The sequence below is a fragment of the Leopardus geoffroyi genome, chromosome C2, assembly GCF_018350155.1.
Source record: "Leopardus geoffroyi isolate Oge1 chromosome C2, O.geoffroyi_Oge1_pat1.0, whole genome shotgun sequence".
Lineage (NCBI taxonomy): Eukaryota > Metazoa > Chordata > Mammalia > Carnivora > Felidae > Leopardus > Leopardus geoffroyi.
This window is the reverse complement of record NC_059333.1, coordinates 106,536,631-106,550,000: the sequence shown is the minus strand read 5'-3', so window position 1 is coordinate 106,550,000 and position 13,370 is coordinate 106,536,631. Positions and strand designations below refer to the sequence as shown.

The window sequence follows — 13,370 nt, the reverse complement described above, 5'->3', positions numbered from 1 at the left end:
GGCACCCTTGAAGTATTTTTCTTCATTGCAGTTCAAGCTCATCCACATATCTAAAGGGAAAGTTGACTGGTTTTCTCAAGTGACTGCATATTAATAAGAATGAATATTTTAATATCTACACTTGTACCCATGTTCTAAGCTGTAAATATCCAGTGAATATAGAGCTCTAAGCAAAAGGACTGTCTTTTGGATCATCCACTTTAAAATATCAGGTAGTGTGAAATCCTTTAACTCCATATAGTTCTTTTTCTTTTTGTTCTTCTAAGATTTTTTTTAATGAAAATTTTCAAACACATATTACAGAAGTATAACAATACTGTGTATTGGGGCACCTGGGTGACTCAGTCGGTTAAGCATCTGACTCTTGATTTTCTGCTCAGGTCATGATTATGCACAGTTCATGGGATTGAGCCCCGAGATGGGCTTTGTGCTGACAGTGTGGAGCCTGCTTGGGATTCTCTCTCCCTCTCTCTCTCTCTCTCTCTGCCCCTCTCCTGCTCACCCTCTCTCTTAAAGTAAATAAACTTAAAAAAACTTAAAAAGCAATTCTGTGTATTTGTCACCCAGAATTTCAAAATTTATACCTGCTTTATCTGTCTCTATTGCTGCTGGTGTCTCTAATGTATTGTAAAGCAAATTCAGATTTCTTGTCATCTAACCCCTATGTATTTCCAAATACATTTCTGAAAAATATGGTCATCTAACATAAACACAGTACCATATCACATGTAATAAAATTAAAAGAATTTCAATTACTTGGTATCATTTGACATTAAGTATCATCTAGATATGAAATATTTTGGAATAACCTAGTTTTTGAGCTAAGAATTAGAAAATCATTTCTTAGACAACTCATTTATGGGTCTTAGAACTACTTGAAACTTGGGGCACCTGGGTGGCTCAGTCTGTTAAGCGGCTGACTTTGACTCAGGTCATGATCTCACGGCTCATGAGTTCGAGCCCCGTGTTGGGCTATGTGCTGGCAGCTGGGAGCCTGGAGCCTGCTTCGGATTCTATGTCTCCCTCTTTCTCTGCCCCTCCCCCACTTGTTCTCTGTGTCTCTCAAAAATAAATAAATGTTTAAAAAAAAAAAACTACTTGAAACTGTTCTTTTAAGTAAAAAGTGGAAGATCCAGACACCAAATTCTGATTCCTTAATTATGAACTTAACTTGATCTTCATATCTTGTTTTTTTGAAGCATAAAACAACTCCCTTTCTGCTCTCCATTGTGTTAAAACCTAAGGTGTTCATTGTGTACAATTGATCTATTTAATTTTTAAATTGTTACAACTTCCTTATAATGCTAGTTGCCTATACTGTTAAAATAGTGATTCTGAAATCCTTAACAGGTGGAAAATTTAGGAATAGTAGTCTCTTTAATTTTCTGTGCCTATCACTTTTATCAATAAGGCAGAAATCCCAAACTAAAAATGCCACAAGAATTCGTGGAAAAATGACCTTATTTATGATATTTTTCTGCATTGTATGTATGATATCTTTACTTCTTTGTTTCTTATTATGTTAGTGTGTTTTTAGTTGGAAAGGATGAAATATGTATACTATCTAAATAAAGCTAATGTCTGGGGTCTTCATTTTATTTTACTTTCTGAGTGAATTTGGTACAACTGTGTTTTTTAAGTTACTGCCTATCATTTATCTAAAATGACTATTCATCCTGAGCGATTCATTTACTAATTTGGTTAAGAATAGTTTAATTTTCCTGTAAAAATTTTTTGTATTCTGTTTCATTAAGAGTATCCTTAACCTGCACACACTGGAAAAAACACTTTCTTTTAGGACTTTGCATAAAATTTGTCAGTGAGGAAGGAAGAGGCTGGAAAACAGAGCAGTGTTACCAAGTGGATCAGTATGTAAAGGATAAGAGAGTTATGGCAGGAGAGCAAATGGAGAAGTAAGAGTACTAACATGTTACAATTTTTTAGAATATGGATTTGTGAAACATGTTTTGTAAAGTGGTTATCAATCATCTAGACCAGCAGTGGTCCTAATGCAGAGATGGTTGGAAATTATCATGTTGGTAAGGTATGTAGAGGATCTGCTATTTTTCTGCTATATTTTTCTGTTTAACCATCTCTTTACTCATTTGATATTGGGCAAGAATAAACAGATCTGTAGAATAAAACAGTCTGGAAATACTCTCATATATAGCCTCCCTGTAGGTTCATGTAGACAATATTTATTACTTATTATTTTTAAGATTTTATTTTTAAGTAATTTCTACCCATACACAGCATGGGGCTCAAACTTAACCCCAAGATCAAGAGCCACACACTCTGCTGACTGAGCCAGCCAGGCACTCCTCATCTTTTTATTTTTTAATATTTTGTAATATTATCAAGTGTACCTGGGCAATGGCACTGCTTTCTGAAAAGACTAAATTGTGATCGATGGGATTATTGACACCTTGTTCTTTATTTTTAGTAAAACTTCACTGCTTAGATGTTGTGTTTCTGAACTGCAAAGCAGTGATCTAATTTACTTAAGCACAGTAAAAAAAATCCTTTAGATAAGTTAAAAGCACTCACCTTTGCACCGTATATGGTAGAATCAATCATTCACAACATTCTGTGTAATAAATTTCTACATTCATTTTCGGGAATTATGTCCCAAGTTTAATTAAAGCAAAAAGGCCTCACAACTACATATTGTTTTGGAGTACAGTTTGTTTTGGAGTACATCTGGGAAATATTAATTTATTAAACAAAATTTAACAGCATCTCACCATAAACTTTGACAAGTTAATAACTTTGGGGTTTTCACAGAATAAGATAAATTGGCATACTTTATTTTACAGCATTTTAGTGGGATTTGCCAAGAGATAAGCTTTAGTACTATTAAGAAAGAAAAACGCATTTATACAGCCTGGAGTGAACATTTTCATTTGATTTGGAATTACAGAAGTCTTTTCTCATATCAATTTTCCATATTTACATACGCACTATAAGACTTTTTAAAACTTTTTAAAACTTTTTAAATCTCAAAATTCAGTAACATCCAACATTTGGTAATTAATACCTTATTTTATAAAGTATCTAGGTGCTTTACATTTTCAAAAAGGTGTTTTTGGAATATGTAATACATGCTTATGGCAAAAACTCAAAATGTATAGAATACATGGACAAAAGACCCCCTCCTCACAATGATGTGAATATACTTAACACTAAACTGTGTGTTTAAAAATGGTTAAGATGGGGAAAAAGCTCAGTAAATTTTATGCTTATGATATGTGCACTTTTCCATATGTGTTGTCCTTCAATAACATGGCTTATTGAGACCAGGAAAAAAAAGGACTCCCTCTCACCTCTGGTCCTTTGTTACCCTCCCTGCATGCAACCACTGTAACCAGTTGGCTGCATTGCTTCCCAGGGATATATGCTATATATTTATAAGCATATATACATCAACTTCTTGTACAAATGGAGGTATACTACATATCTTGCTAATGGAGGTATACTGTATATCTTGCTAATCCTTCCATTCAGCACATAAACATCTGCCTTGCTCTTTTAAAGGTAGCATAATATTCCACTTAAATTCTTTTTAGAAGTGCTGAAAAGTTTTTTAATGACTTTTTTCCTATCCGTTTTTCATTATTGTTCCATCAGTAAAGAAACCTCTGTGGGCTAGGTAATTTTGGACATAGAGTGAACAAGAGAGATCTGTTCCTTTTCCTCAAGAAGCTTTTAATCTAATGGAAAAGACAAGCAATATTTTCTGTATGTTATTTTGTTTCCAATAGTCTTTACTTATAAAGAAGGCTTTCACAAATAACAAGACTATTTTTAGCATGAAGTTTTAAAAAATGTCTCCCTTGACTCTCAGTAATGGTAACCTATGCCTTCTTTTTGAGGGAAAGAAAGTAGAAAAGAAGATAGTGAAGACTACTTAAAAGAAAAATGATAAAATAGTTTGAATAGTCAATACTACTTAGAAGTGCTGGAATGGGATTAAAGCTGACGAAAGTAAACCTTCCTACCTACATTAGTTCAGTTGCAGAAAACAAATTTACTCTGGTGACTTTAGGAAGAAACTTTAGGAAGAATTTATTACAGGACACTAAATAGCTTAGAGAATCGTTGTGATGGCTTAAGAAACAGACTCTAGATTAAACTTTCAAGAATGACTCCTAAAGCCAAGTCACAGATCTAGACCACCAAGGGCGTAATCGCCAATTCTCCCATTAGGAATTGTTGAATTGGAAGGCTGCTGCTACTGCTGCTGGCTGCAAAGCCATGGTGTCCCTGCTAGGACCCATACTAGCAAAATGGATTTCCCTTTCCTGTTCCCCAGTACTCATAAACTCTAGTGATCAGACACTTGGAGTTCTGCTAAAACTGCTACGGAAAGACTGTGTACTTCTGTGATCATGATTACCAAAAAAGAGAATAGTACATACAGACTCTTTTGCACTTCTACCTTCCAATTCTCAGATAATGGCCTGTAAGTGGCAGAACCTAAATCCAGAAACTTTGCTGTAGAGTCCACAAAATTGTCTTAAGCTTTCATATATATATATATATATATATATATATATATATATATATATATATATTTATATATATATTTATATACATATATATAAACATATATAAACATATATAAACATATATATATATATATGTTTTATTTATTTATTTTGAGAGAGAGGAGAGAGCAAGGTGGGGTCAGAGAGAGAGGGAGAGAGAATTCCAAGCAGGCTTCACGCTGTCAGTACAAAACCCGATGCAGGGCTCAAACTCACAAACCATGAGATCATGACCTGAGCCAAAACCAAGAGTTGGACACTTAACCAACTGAGCCGCATAGGTACCCCAAGTCTTAAGCTTTCTAGTGTCTGAAGTATGGAAAGGCAGTTGATAAGAGGTTGAAATGTATTGAATGTGAAAAACTTTAGATATGTCAGAGGATAGTGCAGTCATTTAAAAATAACCAGAGATACCAGAAATTAAATTTTTGATCTTAAAATGAAAAAAAAATGAGATAAGGAGAATTTTCACAAAGACTAGTAACCTGGGAAACTGAGCCAAGTGATTTCTTCCAATATGCAGGACAAAATCATAGAGGGTTCAAGGTTCTACAAGGAAGGAATGGATAGAATGGCAAATATGCAAAGAAATATGTTGAGAGCAATTTCTGAAACTAACAAAATACTGAAATCCTTAGAACACATATTGAAAAGGGAAATTTGAGGGTTGACAGGATATATTTTTTAAATTCTATACCTGGACCAATAATAATGTAATTTTGATACATTAAAAAATATATAAAGAATCATAGACCTTCCAGAGAGTATAGCTCCCTTAGAAAGAATGAGAACCAAAGGGAAATTTGAGGGTTGACAGGATATATTTTTTAAATTCTATACCTGGACCAATAATAATGTAATTTTGATACATTAAAAAATATATAAAGAGTCATAGACCTTCCAGAGAGTATAGCTCCCTTAGAAAGAATGAGAACCAGATTGTCATCAGACTTCTCTTAACACTAAGTAAGGAAGATAATGAAGCAACACCCTCAAACTAGTGATGAGAAATGGTCAGATTTGTGTGCCCAGATGCCCATTGTTTGAGTGTGAAAGAAAACTAGACATGACTACTAAAAATTTACTGTGGTCAAATTAATAGATGTTAGAATCCAGAAAAGAAATAGTAAAATTCAAGAAGTAATGATAATTAAGAAGCAAACCAACCTCAGCTTTTCTTGGTAGAGGGAGATTGATGGCACTTGCCACCTTCTTTATTCTTCCTATGGAACCAGAGTTCACCCTTTTCATCTCTTGAAGCTCGCACAGAACAGATAAAAAACCCAACTAACATCCAGCCCATTCCTGAAGTTTTGAGTTTGGACGACTTGGAGAATAATGACTGTGCCTTTAATAGAAACAGGGACGTAAAGAAGAAGAAAGGAAAAAGTTGGGGGGGAAAGGCTAAGGAAAAAGTGTTGGAAATGTTAGGTTAAAGACTTACCAGGATAGAAATAGGCAAATGTCCAATAATTACTTTATCATTATTTGTAATTTATACTCCTGAGTATTTTGGAAAGTATTACAATGTCTTGGCCAATATGAAGTTGAAAATTGGCTTTAGCCCTACAAAGATCAGCTCTCTATCCCCACTGCCTGGCACAGTGCCTTTTACACAGGTATTCAGTAAATATTTGTAAAATAAATGGAGACCATTTGTATCAAAACAAGCAGAAATTGAACTTAGAAGTTCCTGATGAAATGGTTGAAGAGGATAGATTAGTGTTTATTCATGTGAGGTTCTTGGAATGTCTGCATTAGAGTTAATAGAAATCCTTGCTTAAATGCAGGTTATTGGGCCATGCCCCAGATACAATAAATCAAAAATCCTTGGGTGTATGTTTCAGGACTCTGCATTTTAATAAGTACCTCCCGTGATTTTTAAGAATGTTCAAGTTAAAAGGAATAGCCCCACAGAAGCCAGAAAAAAACAAGAATGGATAAAGGGTAAAGCCTAGAGAAAGTACAGCTCTCCCTCAATTTACAATGGAATTACATCCTCATAAACCCACTGTAAATTGAAAATAGTGTAATTTGAAAATAAATTTCCTACACCTAACCCACTGAACACCATAGCTTAGCCTCCCCTATTTTAATGTGCTCCGAACGCTTGCATTAGCCTACAGTTGGGCAAAATCAACTAATATAAAGCCTATTTTACAATAAACTGTTGAATATCTCATGTAATTTATTGAATCCTGTACTGAAAATGAAAAATGGAATGGTTGTATGGGTACATGATGGTTCTCAGTGTACAGGTTGTTTGCCTTCGTGATTGTAAGGCTGACTGGGAGCTGAAGCTGCTGCTGCTGCTGCTCAGCATCACTAGAGAGTATGGTACCACGTGTTGCTAGTCCGGGAAAGGACCAAAATTCGAAGGGCAGCTTCTACTGAATGCATAGCATTCTCACACCATTGTGATTCCAAAAATCGTCAGTCCAGCCATCATAAGTCGGGGACTATATGTCTTTAGGAGACAGTACTTTTCAACATTTTAATGTCATATACAATTAGAAAATATTTGCAAAGCACCTTGGGGTAGAAGAAGGAAAGACTGATGTAAGCCGGAAGTAACCCGCGCCAGTGGCTTTGGCAGGCTTGGGTCCCACCCAGCTGCTTCAAGGCTGAGTGTGTCAACATCTTGACACGCTAGTTACGTTTGACTCTCTGGAAGCTCTGTCAAGGGTGAGAAGGAAAATGTTCAATCAAAGGAGAATTTAAAGGAGACATTTATCAAACAAGTCTCCAAAGTTAGATATGCTGCTGAGTATTCAAGGAACCGGAATGACCTTTGGGTTTCAGTAATTGGAAGGAAGGTTGAGGGAATCCTTGGCGTTTTAATGTGAAAGTGAAGGGAAGGAAAGAGGCATTTGTAAAAAAATAAAGCTACAAGGAAGTAAAGGATACAAGTATAGATGACTATTGGAAGATTTTAAGTGCTAAAGGGAAGAAGACAGTAGCTCAAAGAGTATCAGGAGTTGGGTTGGGTAGGGAGGGGAAGTATAGTAGATGACTTACTTTGCTACATTAAGAACAGAAAGTAGTTTTCATCAGTATGGATTTTGTTCTTATTTACTTTTTTTTTTAACTTTGTGATCATTTAGTAGTCTTTTATTAAAATCTTTTTTAATGTTTATTTGTTTTTGAGAGAGAAGAGCACAAGTGGGAAAGGGGCAGAGAGAGATGGAGACACAGAATCCCAAGCAGGTTCCAGACTCTGAGCTGTCAGCACAGAGCCCGACACAGGGCTCGAACTCCCAAACTGCGAGATCATGACCTGAGCCGAATGGATGCTTAACCAACTGAGCCACCCAGGTGCCCCATGTGATCATTTAGTAGTCTTAAGAAAGGACATCAAAAGTCACCTTGAATTATAAGAGGAAATAATAATTACAAATTAGGCCATTTAGTGCCGAGAGAATGCTGCCATTGGAGTGTACTTCAGAAGCTAATGCTTTCAAGATCTCTATTGACTTGTCATAATTTAGGTTTATATTCTGTATTACTATCTTAATCGTCAGTCATAGAAATCCCATTCAGCATTCTAGTGCCAGGTTAATCACAGGCTGTATTTTCTAGCATTTTAATCTTCTGAGACTATTTTATGCAGACTAGGAGGAACAGTTGGAAATTGTTTTAAATACTGTGATTTTAGGACTATATCTGGACTATTATCTGAAGTATTTAGAATACGTCCTTCCTTCCAAAGACGTCCATGTCCTAGTCCCCAGAATTTGTAAATATGTTACTTTACGTGACAAGGGGAATTAAGATTACAGATGAAATTAAGGTTATTAATCACCTTACAGTAACCTTAAGAGAGTAACCTTTATTACCCAGGTGGGCTCAGTTTAATCACAAGTGTTCTTTGAATGTAGAAGAGTTAGAGAGATTTAAAGATGCTTTGTTGCTGGCTTTGAAAATGGAAGGAAGGGCCACAAGCCAGAGAACATGGGCAGTTTCTAGAATATTGAAGAGACAGGAAAGAAACAGATTTTCCCCTGGAGCCTGCAGAAAGAATGCAGCCCTGTCAACACCTTGATTCTGGCCCAGTGGTACCCATTCTGGGCTTCTGACCTCCAGAACTGTCAGAAAGTAAATTTTTTGTTTTAAATCACTAAATTTATGGTAATTTCTTACATTGACTAAACTAATATAATATCCAACTTTTATAGTCTTAATTTTAAAACATATAAGTCTCATTTTTGTGTCAGACTATATGTTCCTCTAGACCAGTAATCAACCTCTGTCCTTGACACTCAGTATACATGATAAATGTTTATTGAATTTGAACCATTCTGTATATCAGATGGTCTGTGCCATTTTTGGGGAGAGTTGTTTACCATTCTCCACTCACCTGGGTGCATGCTACATAAAGAAGCATCTGTATTGCAATCAGTATCTGCAGTTCTGAAGCTTTTCCTTAGTAACTTTTGATTGGAGAAAGGGTATTCATTTAAACCAGAGTTGGTTTTCTCTGGCTCAAGTGCTTTAATACATGAGACTTGTGTCTTCTAATCAACAGTTTCAAGGGCTTCTTGTGTCTGTTTCAACTGCTCTAGAGTAAGACCACCTGTCCGAGAAACCCCATCCTCCTGAGGTTTGTGGAAGCTTATATTTTAATTCATACCATCCCAAACATAGTCTCAAAATTTGGTGAAAATCAAAAAAAATTTTTTCATGATACCAAACAGACCTACAGACAAACTATTTTTATAGATTTGCATTCATTTTGCTCCTAGTCTTTAGATAAAACCAACAAAATTGAAGAATTAGAATGAGGATAGTTTTGGATGTGTTATATGCTGTGCTTTGGGATGTAATAGGTATTATTTATTGCTGCTATAATTTAGTAGCTTAAAACAACAAACATTTATTATATCATTTCTGTTGGTTAGAAATCCAGAAACAGCTTTCTGGGCTGTTCTGGGCTGGGTGGTTCTGACTCAGGGCTTCTTAGGAGGCTGCATCAAGTTGTGAGTCAAGGCTGCCATCATTTCAAGGCTTGACCGATAGAGAATTTACTTCCAAGTTCTTAAACGTGGTTGTTGACGTCTCAAAAATCTGCTTCTAAGCTCATGCAGGTAGGCCTGTCCACAGGGCTGTCTCACAGCATAGCAGCTGCTTGCCCCAGAATGAGTCATCGTGCTAATACAGTGCCCAAGCAGAATCCACATTCTATTAGGGGCAAGTCAGTAAATCCAGCCCATACTTAAAGGAAGGGGATCATTGGGGGCCATCTTAGAAGCTGCCTACCACACATATAAATTAGTGAGTTCATTAGTTTACCAGAGACTAGATAATCAAGTTTACAATATTCCTAACTGAAATTAAGTTCAATAATGTCAAAAATTTTTGTAAGAAAACCTAAAATAAATTTCTCATATTAGAAGATATAAAATACAAATAAGCCTTTTAACTTTTAGACAGGAAATTCAGAAGGTACATTAAAATAATCAACACAGTTTACTTTTTTTAACTATACTTCCCTCAGATTGTCTACTTCTATCTAACTTCCTGTTTCAATTCTTCCCTTCATTTTAAAAATTGTACTTATGCCTCATCTTCTAAAAATAATTGAAAGCAGCTTATAGAAATATATAAAATGTTTTGAGAATGGAAATTAGTTATGCAAAGATGATGACACAGATAGAAAACTAAGTCAGAAATAAAACTACTACGCAAAGGTCTGGCGAAACTGAAGACCTAACAAAGATCCATGTGGCTGAATAAGTTGATGTTAAGAGAATGAAAAGGCAAGTCCAAGACTGGGAAGCAATACTTACAAGACAAACATCTGATAAAAGTCTTATGTCTACAATAAATAAAGAACTCTTACAAGTCTACAACAATAAGACAAACAATCTGGTTTTTTCAAATAGGGAAAAAATTTGAACACATTTTATCAAATAAGATATATGAATGACACACAAAATAAAACCCCAATGAGATACTATTACACCACCATTCAAATGAATAAAATCAAAAAGACTGATAATACCAATTATCAAGCAAGAATGTAGCACAACTAGAACTCTAAGTTCACGTTTTTTATAAAATTAAACAATCACCGCACAACTCTGAAATCCTATTGCTAGTTATTTTACACAAGAGAAATGAAACCATATATACATAAAAAACAGTACATGAATGTTCATAGAAGCTTTATTTATAATATCAAAAAACTAGAAACTGTTTATTATTACATTGTGACATAATCATAAACATACAATGTACCTAGCAATAAAACTGAATAAATGGAACAACGTGGATGAATCACAGAAGCATTATGCTAAGTAAAAGAAGCTAGGCACAAAAGACAACATAATGTATGATTCCATTATATGAAATTCTGGAAAAGGTGAAACTATAGTGACAGAAAGCCTGTCAGTGGTGGGGTGCCTGGGTGACTCAGTAGGTTAAGCATCCAACTCTTGATTTCAGCTCAGGTCATGATATCACGGTCTGTGAGTTCGAGCCCCACATCGGGCTCTGTGCTGGCCATGAGGAACCTGCTTGGGATTCTCTCCTGTCTCTCTCTCTCTGTCTCTACTCCACTTGCTCTCTTTCAAAATAAATAAATAGGCTTTCTTTATCTTTTCTTTTTTTTTTTTTTAAGTTTGTCAGTGGTAACTAGGGTTAGAGGGAGCTAATTATCTGCAAAGAGGCAGGATGGAACATTGGGGGTAGAAATGTTCTACACCTTTGTGGTGGTGGTTGTTACTATAATGCATTTTTCAAAATTCATCAAACAGTATGACTAAAATGGATAAATTTCATATTTAAATTAAACCTAAACAAAGCTGAATTAAAATGAAAACCTCTTTTATAACATAAGCATAATCCAGTTGAGTGGTTTACTAATCATTTGCACTTGAAGTTTTTATTATTATTTTTTTAACCTCCAAGGTGACAATATGACTCAATCTGAGCTCCTTTGAGATAGGGTTATGTATACAAATACTGCACAATTCAAAGGAAAGCTCTTTCTGCCTGAGACTACTGAAGGAAGACAGAATTTTTGAGCTTCCTCATGATGACATTAGAAGGTTGGAGTTTAGAATGAGAAGTGGGAAGGGTAACCCCAGGAGGATGAAACTAAGGTGGGGAAGTCTGAAAGGGGACAAACTATTAGGGGGCTCCAACAGACTGCAGGGAAAAGTAAGATTGTCTTGGTAAAGTGCACTCCAGTGGTGATGTGCCTTAACTTCTAGAGTGAGCAGTAAGGAAGTGACCAGTGGGTCAGTGATTTTCAAACTGAAATGAAGTTAAGAAACCACTATAATAAGGCAATAAAATTTTACATTCTTTTTAAAAATGTTTTAATGTTTATTTTTGAGAGAGAGAGAGAGAGAGAGAGCATGAGCAGGGGAGGAGCAGAGAGAGAGGGAGACACAGAATCCAAAGCAGGCTCCAGGCTCCAAGCTGTCAGCCCAGAGCCTGACACAGGGCTCGAACTCACAAACTGTGAGATCACAAACTGTGAGCCGAAGTCAGACACTTAACTGACTGAGCCTCCCAGGTACCCCTAAAATTTTACATTCTTGAATGGGACTTGGGGTGATTGGGATAACATCAGATTAAGAACACTGATATTTATACAAATAGAAAACAGCCTGGAACATGGTTATTGCTATATGTATTTTTAAATAAAATACATATCTTTTCTCAATGAGAGGTATTTAATATTAATAATAGAATAATAGGAAGTAGCATTCATACATGGGCTAAGAAGAGGAGAAGGTAAGGGAGATTAACATTTAACATATGGGCTAGATACTGTACTTTGTGCCTTCAGATTACATGCTTTAATCTCAGCAACAGGGATGTGCAATATTATCCTCATTTTACAGCTATGGAAACAGGTTCAGAAAGCAGGCTTGGGTTCTAATTAATTTGGGTACTGTGTACACAGAAAGGATACTATTCCTCAAAGGTTGGTGAAAGGACTGCTTGAGTTAAGATCACCAGGGATGCATGTCCACAAATCACACCCAGAACTAATAAATGTGATTGGAATGTTGTGGGGTGGGGGTGGGGGGGTGGGGGAGAACAAATCTGCATTTCAAACCTCATTACCTGCTTGGTAATTTCAAAGTTTGAGAACAGCTATCTTAAGACTAGAAAATATTTTTACTATGCGGTGATTTCTGATATTAAGAGTTCTTAGCAGGAGCGCCTGGGTGGCTTATTCAGTTGAGCGTCCGACCCTTAATTTTGGTTTAGGTCATGATCCAGGGTCGTGGGATTCAGCCCTGCATCGGGCTCCACGCTGAGTGTGGAGCCTGCTTGGGATTCTGTCTGTCTCTCCCTTTGCTCCTCTCCCCCTCTCATGAATGGTCTCACTCTCTAAAACTAAAAAAAAAAAAAGAGTTCTAAGAACTTCAGAGTTCTTAGAAACAAAAGTTAGCCTCATAAAGGTGATCTGTAGCTTTGACTATTAATGTATATTTACAGTGTTGTAACATAGCTATAGTTCTCAATGCTCATATTTCATAAATAAGAGTTAAAAAATAAGCCAGCATAATTTTTTTATGTTTATTTTTGAGAAAGAGGGAGAGAGGGAGACAGAGTGTGAGTGGGTGAGGGGCAGAGAAACCGAGAGACACAATCTGACGCAGGCTCCAAGCTCTGAGCTGTCAGCACAGAGCCCGTCACCGGGCTCGAACCCACAAATCATGAGATCATGACCTGAACTGAAGTCAGATGCTTAACCGACTGAGCCACCCAGGTGCCCCAAGCCAGCATTCTTTATTAGTTCTCAGTAGAAGTTATATTGGTGGCTACCTAGAATGACCTCTACCTGGTAGCAAAATTTTCCAG

General features: G+C 36.1%; 1 protein-coding gene across 5 annotated transcripts in view; it reads left to right on the top strand.

The window, feature by feature from the left end:
* MLF1 (myeloid leukemia factor 1) overlaps positions 1–13,370 on the top strand; it is a 36,426-nt gene that overhangs the window by 7,457 nt on the left and 15,599 nt on the right. The window lies entirely within an intron of this gene.